The sequence below is a fragment of the Phyllostomus discolor genome, chromosome 12, assembly GCF_004126475.2.
Source record: "Phyllostomus discolor isolate MPI-MPIP mPhyDis1 chromosome 12, mPhyDis1.pri.v3, whole genome shotgun sequence".
NCBI lineage: Eukaryota > Metazoa > Chordata > Mammalia > Chiroptera > Phyllostomidae > Phyllostomus > Phyllostomus discolor.
This window is the reverse complement of record NC_040914.2, coordinates 3371634-3384472: the sequence shown is the minus strand read 5'-3', so window position 1 is coordinate 3384472 and position 12839 is coordinate 3371634.

The following is a 12839-nucleotide window of genomic DNA, read 5'->3' as shown; positions in this document are numbered from 1 at the left end:
CTATCAACAACCAAACCTAAAAAAAAAAAAAAAAAAAAAAAAAAAAAAAACAGAAACAAAAACAAACTAAGCAAACAACTAGAACAGGAATAGAATCACAGAAATGGAGATCACATGGAAGGCTGTCAGTGGGGAAGGGGAGTGGGGAAATGAGGGAAAAGGTACAGGAAATAAGAAGCATAAATGGTAGGCACAAAATAGATGGGGGGGGGTTAAGAATAGTATAGGAAATGGAGAAGCCGAAGAACATATACATACGAAGACCCATGGGCATGAACTAAGTGGGGAGGGAATGTGTGTGGGAGGGGGTATGGAGAGCAGAGAGGAATAAAGGGGGGGAAATTAGACAACTGCATAATAGCATAATCAATAAAAATATATTTTTAAAAAAGAAAACATGGACTTTGACTCCTACATCATACCACATACCAAATATAATTTGAGAAGCATCATAGACCTAAGTGAAAGGAAAGACAATAATGTTATTAAAGAAAACATAGGAGACTATGTTAATGGGTAAGGGCAGGCAAAGATTTCTTAAACGGGACACAAATAGCAGTGACCATAAATGTTTAATAAATTAATTCAATTTAGTTATAAGTTAAATGAGTTTAGTTTATATAGTAATTAAATTAATAAAACTTCTGTTAGTCAAAAGATACTATTAAGAAAGTGAAAAGTTAAATGACAGGCTAGCAAATAATATTTGCAAAACATGTATCTGACAAAGGGCTTCTCTAGAGTAATAAGAAAACATCTGAATCAATTTTAGGGGAGGGAAGAGGCAGAAGATTCACACTGACCTTCACCAAAGAAGATATCCAAATGTCCAATAAATAGTTGAAAAGGCACTTAACATCATTAGTCATCATCCAGGAAATTCAAATCAAAACCACAGCTGAGACACAATTGTGCACTCAAAATGTCATTTTGGACCATGTTGATGACAACAGTCCAATGAGATTACAATGGAACATCACACCTAGTGATGCTGTAGCCATCCTAACCTAGCAGCACAGAAGCATTACTCCCATGTTTGCAGTTATGCGCGTGTAAACAAACCTATTGTGCTGCCAGTGAGTGTAGCTCATACAATTACATTAGTAGACTGTACCATCTGGACTGCTGTGAACACACTCTGTGGTGCTTCTGCAATGACAAAATTGCCTAATGCTGCATTTCTCAGAACGTGTCCCTGTCATCAACAGAGTGAGACTGTAATGCTGCAAACCAACACTCTCCACCACCACTACGGTGCAACTACTGAGGAAAACTGTCACTATCTACTAAGGCTAAACACATGTGTTTTTCCTATGACCCAGCAGTTTCATTTCTGGGTACATATCCAGCATAAATGAGTGCGTATGTCCACCAAAAGAATGCTTGAAGCAATTTTATTTGTAATGACAAAAATCTGGAAACAACCCCAATGTCCATTAAAAACAGAATGGATAAGTACGTTATGTTCATAAAATGGAATATTACTGTGTGGAATGGAGTACAGCAGCTTCTAAAGTAGTGTCATCCCATTCAGTGTCCTTCAATTATAACATTGACAGATGTCTGGAGACATGCCATAAGAACTTAACTCTTACCTATATTAATTAGCCTGTGTTAAAAATTGGTTTCATTATGTCATTTAACTTAAAGTTGCAGAACCTATGGATAACATCAAGTAAGGACTTATTGTATGACAGTGATGAAAAAGGACAAACTCCTGTCACATGCGAACTACTTGATAAATATAAAAAATAAATATTAGTCAAAATAAGCCAGCCACAAAAGCTTACATATGCATGATTCTATTTATGTGAAGTTCATAACCCCTATGTCTACTTTTGGTGGGGGCAGTGAAAGACTAACAGAGTACAAGCAAAGCTATTGGGGTACCAGAAATGATCCATGTCTTGATCTGTGTGGTAGTTAACCACATACATACATGGAAAAATTCACTGTGCTGTACATATAATAGTTATGTGTTTTGTGTGTGTCAGTTGTATGGCATTAAAAAGAAAACTAAACGAAGTGTCTGTTTTTGAGCATGATTATTGAGTTCTGTGGATATGTATGCCTATTTTCTGGGCCAAAGCTATACTCTTAGTCACTGAACTTTCTAGTAGGTTTCATGTCTACAAAATAAGTCCAATATTTTTACACATATATGCTTCCAGGTGAACTTTAGGACCAATTTTTCAAATTCTTTAGAAAAATTCTATTGGAATATTTATTGGGATTATGCCAATTTGTAGCTCATTAGAAGAGCACTTATGTCTCCACAATATCGACTCTTTCCATTCAATTAATATGGTTCATTTATTCAAGAATTAGGAATCAAGCATGAAACTATTCCTCACACAGGGCTCAAATATTTTTGGCATATTATGTATATGATGTATATTAAGCAATTATGGTTTCTGTTGCTATTTTAAAAGAAACATTTATCCCATAACATTCTCTAATCATTGCTGATAATTAAAAGACTGTAAAAAAAAATCTTGCCCTGGACTTCCGGCAAGATGGAGGACTAGGTCGATGCAACGTACCTCCTCGCACAACCAAGAATAGAACAACAATAATATACAGTCATAATTTCACGCAGAACTGTCAGAGGATTTGTCTGAATGGAAGTCGGACAGCCAAGAAGTTGAAGTAGACCCGTACATCCAGACTGGTAGGGGACGACGAGCCGGGCAGGCGTGGGGCTGGCACAGGTCGGCAGCGCGCGGAGGTCGGGGGAAATTTGGCACAAAATTGGCGCGACAGCCATCTGGGGTGCAAGAACGCAGCGGTGATCCCTGAGTACGCAAGCTGCGGCTGGGGGAACCAGTGGGGCAGCGATTGTGGACCAGGGCAGAGCTTGCGGCCCAGGATCCCTAGCAAGGGAGTGTCTGAGCCCAGGAGAATGGAACTGCCGCCATTATTTCCTCCCATCCCCACTCCCGCCCCCACATATAATGTCACAATCTAGCGACTGAGGTGCCCAGCCCCAGTGAACACCTAAGCCTCCAACCCCCACCGTAACAAGAGCAACCAGACCGGAAAAGAAAAAAATAATAATAATAATAGGAGAGATAGGGAAAGACATAAGACATGTTTCCAGCAGAACAGATCAGTCCCCCAGGACTCATCCTTTTGAGCGACCAAGAAATAGCTAATCTATCAGATGCACAGTTCAAAACACTGGTGATCAGAAAGCTCATGGAATTGGTTGACTTTGGGCGCAATTTAGATGAAAGGATGCAGGTTACCATAAAAGAGATGCAGGAAGATACGCGGAGGAGAGCCAATAATGAAAGGAAGGAATCTGAGTCTCAAAACAATACAGTGGACCAGAAGGAAGATAGAATCAACCAAGCAGGAAAGCATGATGAAATAAGAATTCAAAAAATCGAGGAAAACCTTAAGAGCATCCAGGACACCTTTAAACATTCCAATATCCGAATTATAGGGGTACCAGAATTGGAAGGGGAAAAGCAACAAATTGAGCACGTATTTGAACAAATAATAAAGGAGAACTTCCCCAATCTGGCAAAGGGAACAGTCTTCCAAGAAATCCAAGAAGCTCAGAGAGCCCCAAAGAAGTTGGACCCAAGAAGAAACACACCAAGGCACATCATAATTACATTAGCCAAGGTAAAAACGAAGGAGAGAATCCTAGAAGCAGCAAGAGATAAGGGGACAGTAACCTACAAAGGAGTTCCCATCAGACTGTCAGCTGATTTCTCCAAAGAGACCTTACAGGCAAGAAGGGGCTGGAAAGAAATATTCCAAGTCGTGAAAGGCAAGGACCTACATCCCAGATTGCTCTATCCAGCAAAGCTCTCATTTAGAATGGAAGGGAAGATAAAGTGCTTCTCAGATAAGGTCAAGTTAAAGGAGTTCATCATCACCAAGCCCTTATTTTATGAAATGCTAAAGGGGCTTATCTAAGAAAAGAAGATAAAGAAAAAACATGTATAGTAAAAGGACAGCAACTCACAATTATTAACAACCACACCTAAAGCAAAACTAAAAGAAACTAAGTAAACAACTAGAACAGGAACAGAACCACAGAAATGGAGGGCTAGCAGCAGGGGGGTGGGAGGAGGAGAGAGGGGGAAAAGGTATAGAGAATAAGTAGCATAGAAGGTAGGTTGAAAATAGATAGGGGGAGGGCAAGAATAATACGGGAAATGTAGAAGCTAAAGAACTCACAAGTATGACACATGGACATGAACTAAAGGGGGGAAACGTGGGTGGGAAAGGGGTACAGGGTGGAGGGGAGTGAAGGGGGAAATGGGACAACTGTAATAGCATAATCAATAAAATATATTAAAAAAAAAATCTTGCCCTGACTGGGCGGCTCTCTTGGTTGTATGTCATCCTACAAAGTGAAAGGTTGCCAGTTCAGTTCCTGGTCAGGGCACATGCCTGGGCTTCAGGTTCAGTCCTCAGTCAGGGTGCTTGCAAGAGGCAGCCAATAGACAAATGCTTCTCTCACACATTAATTTTTCTCTTCCTCTCTTTTCCCTCATGTCCCCTCTTTCTAAAAGTAAATAAAACCTTTTTTTTTTAATCTGGTCATCTTGCTTAACTCCTTCATTCATTTTTGTAGTTTTTCACTCAATTCTTTTAATTTCTGGGTTGTGAGTAAAGTATTAAAATCTTTCCTTCTTTGTATGAGAATCTGACTTCTGGTTAATTTTCTATGTTTTCCTCAAAACAGATAAAGATGGTATGTGTCAGCTATGTTAGTAGGCAACATTGCTTATAATAAAAGTGATTGCTGGTTTGTGAATTTTATTTGGACTGGGAGTCACCATAACCTTGGGTTCCTTTTCTCACCAGCAAGTCCTTTCAGGGGACCCTGGAAGCCAGGCTTGTAGAGTTGTAACTGGAGACACTGTTTACTGGATGACATGAAATCAGGGCAACTTGTGCACCTGCTCAGTGTGGATCTTGCCTTTTTCTAAGTTCTTAGTTTATTAATCCTCTCGTGAAAAATCTGCACAGTCACCAAAGATAAAGTCACTGAAGAATCTTTACTCCTTCTGTTGTTCCATCTCCAGCTCACTTTTCTAAAGATTTTATTTATTTACTTTTAGATAGAGAAAGGAAGGTAAAATGAGAGGGAGAGAAACATCCATCGGTTGCCTCTCATACACCCGCAACCAAAGACCTGGCCTGCAACCCAGGAATGTCCTGACCAAGAATTGAACCAGTGACCTTTTGGTCTGTGGGATGACACCCAAACCACAGAGCCACATCAGTCAGAGCTCCAGCTCACTTTTTGCCAGCACCAATACTGGCTTTTGTAGTTCCCCTGAGTTTCCTCATTCTGTTCTTGTGTTCCTTTCTATGATTTCTAGAGGTCTTCCTTTCATACAGGCCATGTCTTGCAAGTCTATATTTGGATTCTTTTTTCTCTGCATAATCCAAAGAATCAAAAATCATGCCAAAGCCAGTTGTCTTTACACCACCAGAATAAGTTCTGAACTCAAATACAAAGATGAGCCCTGGCCGATGTTGCTCAGTTGGTGGAGGCATCATCCCTTAAACTGAAAGGCCATAGGTTCAATTCCCAGTCAGAGGACATACCTAGATTGTGGGTTCAGTCCTCAGTCGGGGCACATACAAGAGGTACTCTATCGATGTTTCTCTCACATTGATGTTTCCTCCCTCTCTTTCCCCCTCCTTTCTCTTCTCTCTAAAATTGATAAGCATATCCTCAAGTGTGGGTTAAAAAAAAAAAGATGATATCTGGTATAGTCTTAAACATTTAGGCTTGTTTTTCCTGAATTTCTGTCTTAGGTATTATTGCTTTCCCCTTAGGGTGAAGGACGTTGATGATCATTTTTTCCACTGAAGTAGTCTGTTGGTCATGAACTTCCTGTTCTGGATAGTTACTGTGTCATTCATGATGGTGGCTGGTCTTCAAGCAGCCAGGGAGGAAAAGGATCTTGTCTTCTTGCACCTAAGAAGTCTGCTGAGTAAACTACTACAAAGATTTCCACTGCCAGGAATATCTGACACTGCCTTGCTGGCATGTGTGCTTCCTGTCCTACATCCTTACAGATAGGCTAGGTTGCGTGTGGCCTCCAGTAGTCTTATGGTTCTGATAGTCTAGTCGAATCTAAGAAGACCATCCTGTAGGCATTGCAGAGTGGTGGCAACAGTCAGATAGATTTTCACACCCTCAATTCAATTTGACCAATGGACTATGAGATAAAGGAATAAAGAATGAAATGCTGGCAAGGCACCAAAAGCCTTGTCACTTACTCTTTCTCTAATATTGAAAGCTCTGTAATATATGATAGGATAAATCATCCCCTTGAAGAGCAAATGCGGGTTGGAGTACAACCAAATTCACACTAAGAACTACTCACTGTTCAGGAAAGGGACGTGGCCAGAAACCCAGCTACAGCTGGGCTACAGGAATAAACTGATGTCTGGCTGAGTGGGTGTTGGACAGTGGCTGTGCACCCAAAGATTCCATGCTTGTGATGGGACTGCCATCTGATAAAGCAGGTACTGACTCCACATGCAGAAATGTTTGAGAGCACCCAAGAGAGTAGAGGACAAAAGCAGACAAATGACTGTGTGGTGGCCAGCAGGTCCAAGAAGGCCTACAATGAAAACAGTTTAATAGGATTCCCAGGCACCGATAAAAGGTTAAGGAAAGCTCTTCATGTGCGTTAATGACAGACCACCCCCAGTCCGGCAGAGGCTATGGACTGAGTGCTGAGTGAATGTAAGGCTGCGCTGAAGCCTGACTGGTGTCCTCTGCTGCCACCTCGTGAAAAATTGATGGGAATGCAAACATGTCTAAAGTGCCAGATGAGATTTTTAAAGCAGTAATTGGTTATTTTAGAGGCCTAAAATGTACTTTTAAACTAAATGAGACCCTTGATTTACACATGGTATATGGAAAAAAGACACTTTTTCTTAAAAAAGTTAAATATATTTTAGCAGTATTTTAGTTTTGCTAAAAACTATCATGTGATATCATTTGATGTAAAATATGTGAAATTCCCATAATAAAAAATGGCACTATAAAGACAGATGACCAAAGAATATTTCAGTCACACAGGATATTGAGGAGACAGTCTTACTCCACTGGGTAATAGAAATTTTGGAGATCACAAAATTCTCTAACTTGTCATATTTTTATTTAAGTGTTAACCAGGGGACTTCCAGTCAAGATGGTGGCATAAACACAAAACTTAAATCCTCCCACAACAACACCAAAATTACAACCAAACTACAGAACAACCATCATGCACAACCACCTGAAATCTTGCTGAATAGAAGTCTTACAAGTAGGTATTTAAAGAAACCTCATCAAGACTGATAGGATGGGTGGAGACATGGAATGGGCTAATTCCCCACTTGGGGTGGTTTAAAATTGAGAGGGATATCTTGGCTGCAAAAGTCCCCCCAGAAGAGCAAGGAGTCCCAGCCCCACACCAGGCACCCCCACCCAGGGTTCTAGTGCCAGGAAGAGAAGTCTCCATAATTTCTGGCTATAAATACCAGTAGGAATTAAGACTGAGGGAGACAGAGGGCTTCCAGAGTCCCAGGCAGTTCCTTTTAAAGGGCCCACATATGGACCTATTCAAACTCACTCCCTCTGAGCTCCAGTGCTCAGATATAAGCTTGAAAAAAAAAGGACATATGGGGGAAATTGAATTGTTCACATCAGGGGAAGAGTTGGGGGTCAGCTTCCCACCAGCCACAAGTGCTGGTAGAGGCCATTGTTCCTTTTCTGAGAAACCCCTGCCACAAAGCCAACAGGCAGATGCCATGTCTGAGTCTCCACCAAGCTGGCTCACATTGTTTGCCCCACCCTGGTATTCCCTAAGATCCCATGCCCCCCTCCACAACTTGCAGATCCACACAAACCATTCCCAGAGGCTTTTCTATACAACTGGCCTCTCTTGTCTCATGCTTCAGACTTTCCTAAAATCTCTCAAACAAGCACCAGCTGACTTCTGCATACCTTGTACCTCTAAGTGGTCCCAAGGCTAACACTAACAGTAGCTGGCCTTGGGTCACAGCTTTCCTTTTCCTGGACACCTCCCAGCCCAGCCCAAGTAACAGCCATCTGCAGATCATTCTATAGCTCATGCTGGCTGGCCCCAGGTAAGGCACAGACAGTAGCTGACCTTGAACCTACCAGGAGACCCCAGAACCAGTATACCTGGTGATCAGCTTCAGACCACACCAGGTTACAACCCAACCACCTCCATGAGCTACACACTCAAGGGGCAAAATCAGTGAGCACCAAAGCCCCACTGAAACATGTCCTGCTCCACAAGGTTGACTCCTCCACAGCAGCCCCTCTGCTGTAGTTGCTGCCAGTCCTCCCAGCCAATTAGCCTGGGAATCAATCCCTCCCAACAGCAATGATTGCTGTTGATGCCAACAGCAATCAAGGTTCAAACTACAACAGGACAGTGCACACAGCCCACACAGGGGACCACCAGAACACCCAGATCGAGTAACTGGGGCAGCTGTGCCACTGGGCCATATAGGACACCTACCACATAAGGCCACCCTACCAAGTCCAAGAGATGTGACAGTTCTACCTATTATGTAGAAACAAACACAGGAAATCTTCCAAAATGAGGAGACAAAGAAAAAGTTCCCAAATGAAAACACAGGCTTTCCAAATCTCCAAATTTCCAAAGAAATAACTAAATGAAGTGGAGGCAAGCAAACCACCAGATAGAGAGTTCAAAACAATGGTTATAAGGATGGTCAAAGAGCTTAGTTAGAACTTCAAAAGCATGAAAAAGGACATAGAAACCATAAAAAAGAACCAGTCAGAAATGAAGGATACAATGACTGAAATGAATCAACAGTAAAGTAGATGACGCCAAGAATCAAATCAGCGATTTGGAATAAAAGAAAGCAAAAAATTCCCAATCAAAATAGCAAATAGCAGAAAGAATCCCCCCAAAATGAAGATAGTGTAAGGAGCCTCTGGGACAACTTCAAGTGTACCAACATTCATATTATGGGGGAGCGAGAAAGAGAAAAAGAAGACTAAGAAATTGAAAACCTACTTGAAAAAATAACTCCAGAACACTTTCCTTACCTGGTGAAGGAAATAGACGCACAGGTCCAGAAAGCACAGAGAATCCCAAACAAGATAAACCCAAAGAGGCCCACTCCAAGACACATAATTAAAATGCCAAAGGTTAAAGACAAAGAGAGAATCTTAAAAGCAGCAACAGAAAAATAGTTAGTTACCTTCAAGAGTACTCTCATAAGACTGTGAGATGATTTCCCACACAAACTCTGTAGGCCAGAAGAGATTGGCACAAAATATTCAAAATGATGAAGAGCAAGAACTTTACAAACAAGATTACTCTGCACAGCAAAGCCAGTATTTAGAATCATAGGAGAAATAAAGAGCTTCTCAGATAAGAAAAAGCAAAGGGAGTTCATTACCACCAAACCAGTTTATATGACATATTAAAAGGTCTTTTTTAAGAAAAGAAAAAAACAGCCAAGATGGAGGTGTAGGTAGATACACTTTGCTTCTTCACACAACTAAAAAGGATAACAACCAATTTGAAAATGAAAAACAACCAGGACTTCAAGAAAATCAAATTGTATGGAAGTCTGACAACCAAGGAGTTAAAGGAATACTCATCCAGACTGGTAGAAGGGGAGGAGATGGGAGGCTGAGGTGGTGAGGACTCACTCAACAAGGCTGTGGCTAGCAGACTGGATAATCCCACATTTGCATGCGGATAAGCTGGGAGGAACAACTGGGGAGTGAGACAGACTGAACAACCCAGGGTTTCATCATGGAAAAATAAGCCTTCAAAAGCTCTGGCTGTAAAAATCTGTGGGGATTGTGGTGGTGGGAGAAATTCCCAGTCTCACAAGAGAGTCCGTTGGAAGGGCCCACAGGATCCTAGAATGCACACAAGCCCACCCACCCAGGAATCAGCACCTGAACAGCACAGTCCACTGTGGGAAGTGAGGGAAATGACTGAAAGGGGGCAAGAGCCAAGAAAGTGTCACTATTCTGTCTCTGACCCCTCCCCCACATATAGTGCCACAATAGGGCAAAGTGGGATTCCCTGCCCTGGCAAATATCTAAGGCTCTACCCCTTAAGACGTAACAGGCATTCTGAGACAAAGATATATGGCCCAAATGAAAGAACAGATCAAAACTCCAGAAAAAGAACTAAGTGATGAGGAGATAGACAACCTATCAGATGCAAAGTTCAAAACACTGACAATCAGGGTACTTACAGAAATGATTGAGTATGGACACAAAATAGAGGAAGAAGAGAAGACTATGCAAAGTGAAAGAAAAATATACAGGGAACCAACAGTGAAGGGAAGGAAACTGAGACTCATATCAAAGATTTGAACAGAAGGAAGAAATGAACATTCAACCAAAACAGAATAAAGAAACAGGAATTCAGAAAAATGAGGAGATGCTGAGGAATCTCTGGGACAACATTAAACATTCCAATATCTGAATCATAGGGCTGTTATAGGGAACCAATTAGTATGGCAATGGCGAATGTAGCCCAGTACTGATCAATGCTAGGTGGCACACAGGAGCCAAGTGTGCAGATCAGCTTTCCCATGGGGAATCAGCCATGCATTGTACCTAAGCTGCTATGAGACTTGCTTTTGGTAAAACTCCATCACCCTGAGTTAAGACTGCAGATGTTTAATGTATCTCTCTGAAGCAACTCTCTAAAGTCTGTGCTAAGATGTCCCAAGGACAAAATGTAACCAAATCAATCATTTTTATCATTCCCTTGCATTTGCAACTTTTCTCCTTTTTTGGTTATCTGTTAAGAAATAATCACTTAACTGAATCTAGAGATAATGAGAACTTTCTTTAATGTGATGTGACTGGAACCCAATAAAAGCCTGTCCAGGCAAGGGTTGAGGTGCTCTCCCCTTGAGAGAGTGGCTGTGCTATCCCTTTTTCTCCACAGGACTCAGTAGTCCATGTGAATTTGTGTACCGCATCCACAACACACAGACTCTGGAGGGCCAGAGTCTACATGAGGCTGCCAGAAGGAGAAAAGGAAGAGCAGAAATTGAAAACTTATTTGAAAAAATAATGAAGGAAAACTTCCCCAATCTGGCAAAGGAACTAGACATGCAAGTCCAGGAAACAGAGAGTCCCAAAGAAGGTGGACCCAAGGAGAAACATACCAAGACACATCATAATTACATTACCCAAGACTAAAGATAAGAAGAGAATCTTAACAGCAGCAAAAGAAAAGGAGACAGTTACCTACAGAAGAGCTCCCATAAGGCTGTCAGCGGATTTCTCAAAAGAAATCTTACAGGCAAGAAGGGACTAGAAAGAAGTATTCAAAGTCATGAAAGGCAAGGACCTACACTCAAGATTACTCTCTCCAACAAAGTTATCATTTACAATGGAAGGGCAGATAAAGTGCTCCCTGGATAAGATAAAGTTAAAGGAATTCATCACCACCAAGCCCTTATTATGTGAAATGTTAAAGGGACTTATCTAAAAAGAAGATCATCAAAACTATGAATAGTAAAATGGCAACAAACTCACAACTATCAACAATTGAACCTAGGAAAAAAAAACTAAGCTAACAACTAGAACAGGAACAGAATCACAGAAATGGAGATCACATGGAGGGTTATCAGCAGAGAGGGGGAGGGTGAAGAATGAGGGAAAAGGTACAGGGAATAAGAAGCATAATCGATAGTCACAAAATAGACAGGGGGAGTTTAAGAATAGTATAGGAAATGGAGCAGCCAAAGAATGTATATGTCTGACCCATGGACATGAACTAAGGGATGGGAATATGGGAGGGAAGGTGGTGCTGGGTGGAGGGGAATAAAGGGGGGGATGGGACAACTTTAATAGCATAATCAATAAAATATATTTAAAAGGTCAAAATATGAACATTAAATGGTAATAAATATATATCTATCAGCAATTGAATCTAAAAATCAAGCAGAACTGAAACAGATTCATAGATACAGGGAACATTGTGATGGTTACCAAAAGGGAATGGGGTTAAGGGGATGGATGAAAAGGGTAAAGGGATGGAGAAGTACAAACTGGTTGTTACAGAATAGTCATTGGGATATAAAGTACAGCATAGAAAATATAGTCAATAATATTTTTTTTTTAGTTTTTTTAAAGATTTTATTTATTTGTATTTAGAGAGAAGGAAAGGGAGGGAGAAAGAGAGGGAGAGAAACAACAATGTGTTGTTGCCTCTCATGCACCCCCCAACCGGGGACCTGGCCCGCAACCCAGGCATGTACCCTGACTGAGAATCAAACCAGGGAACCTTTGGTTCATAGGCCAGAGCTCAATCCACTGAGCCACACCAGCCAGGGCCAATAATTCTAATAACTATGTATGGTATCAGATAAGTATGAGATTTATGGAGATATTCACTTAGTTATATAATGTCTAATCACTAGGGTGCACATCTGAAACTAATACAGTATTATATATCAGCTGTAATTTTAAAATAAAAATGATTAAAAAATAAGTGAATGGGTATCAAAAAAAGATTAACAACAACAAGGAAAGAACAGCCCTGACTGGTGTGGCTTAGCTGGTTGGGCTTCATCCCACAAAGCAAAAGGTAGCAAGTTCAGTTTCCTCTAGGGCACATGCCTAGGTTGCAGGTTTGGTCCTTGGTCAGGGTGCATATGAGAGGAAACCAATCACTGTTTCTCTTTCACATCGATGTTTCTTTCCCTCTCTCCTACCCTTCCTCTCCCTCTATAAATAAATAAATAAATACAACTGGATATTCCTAGGGAAAAAGAACTTTGCCTCAACTCATTTCACACCACAAATAAAAATTTATTTGAAA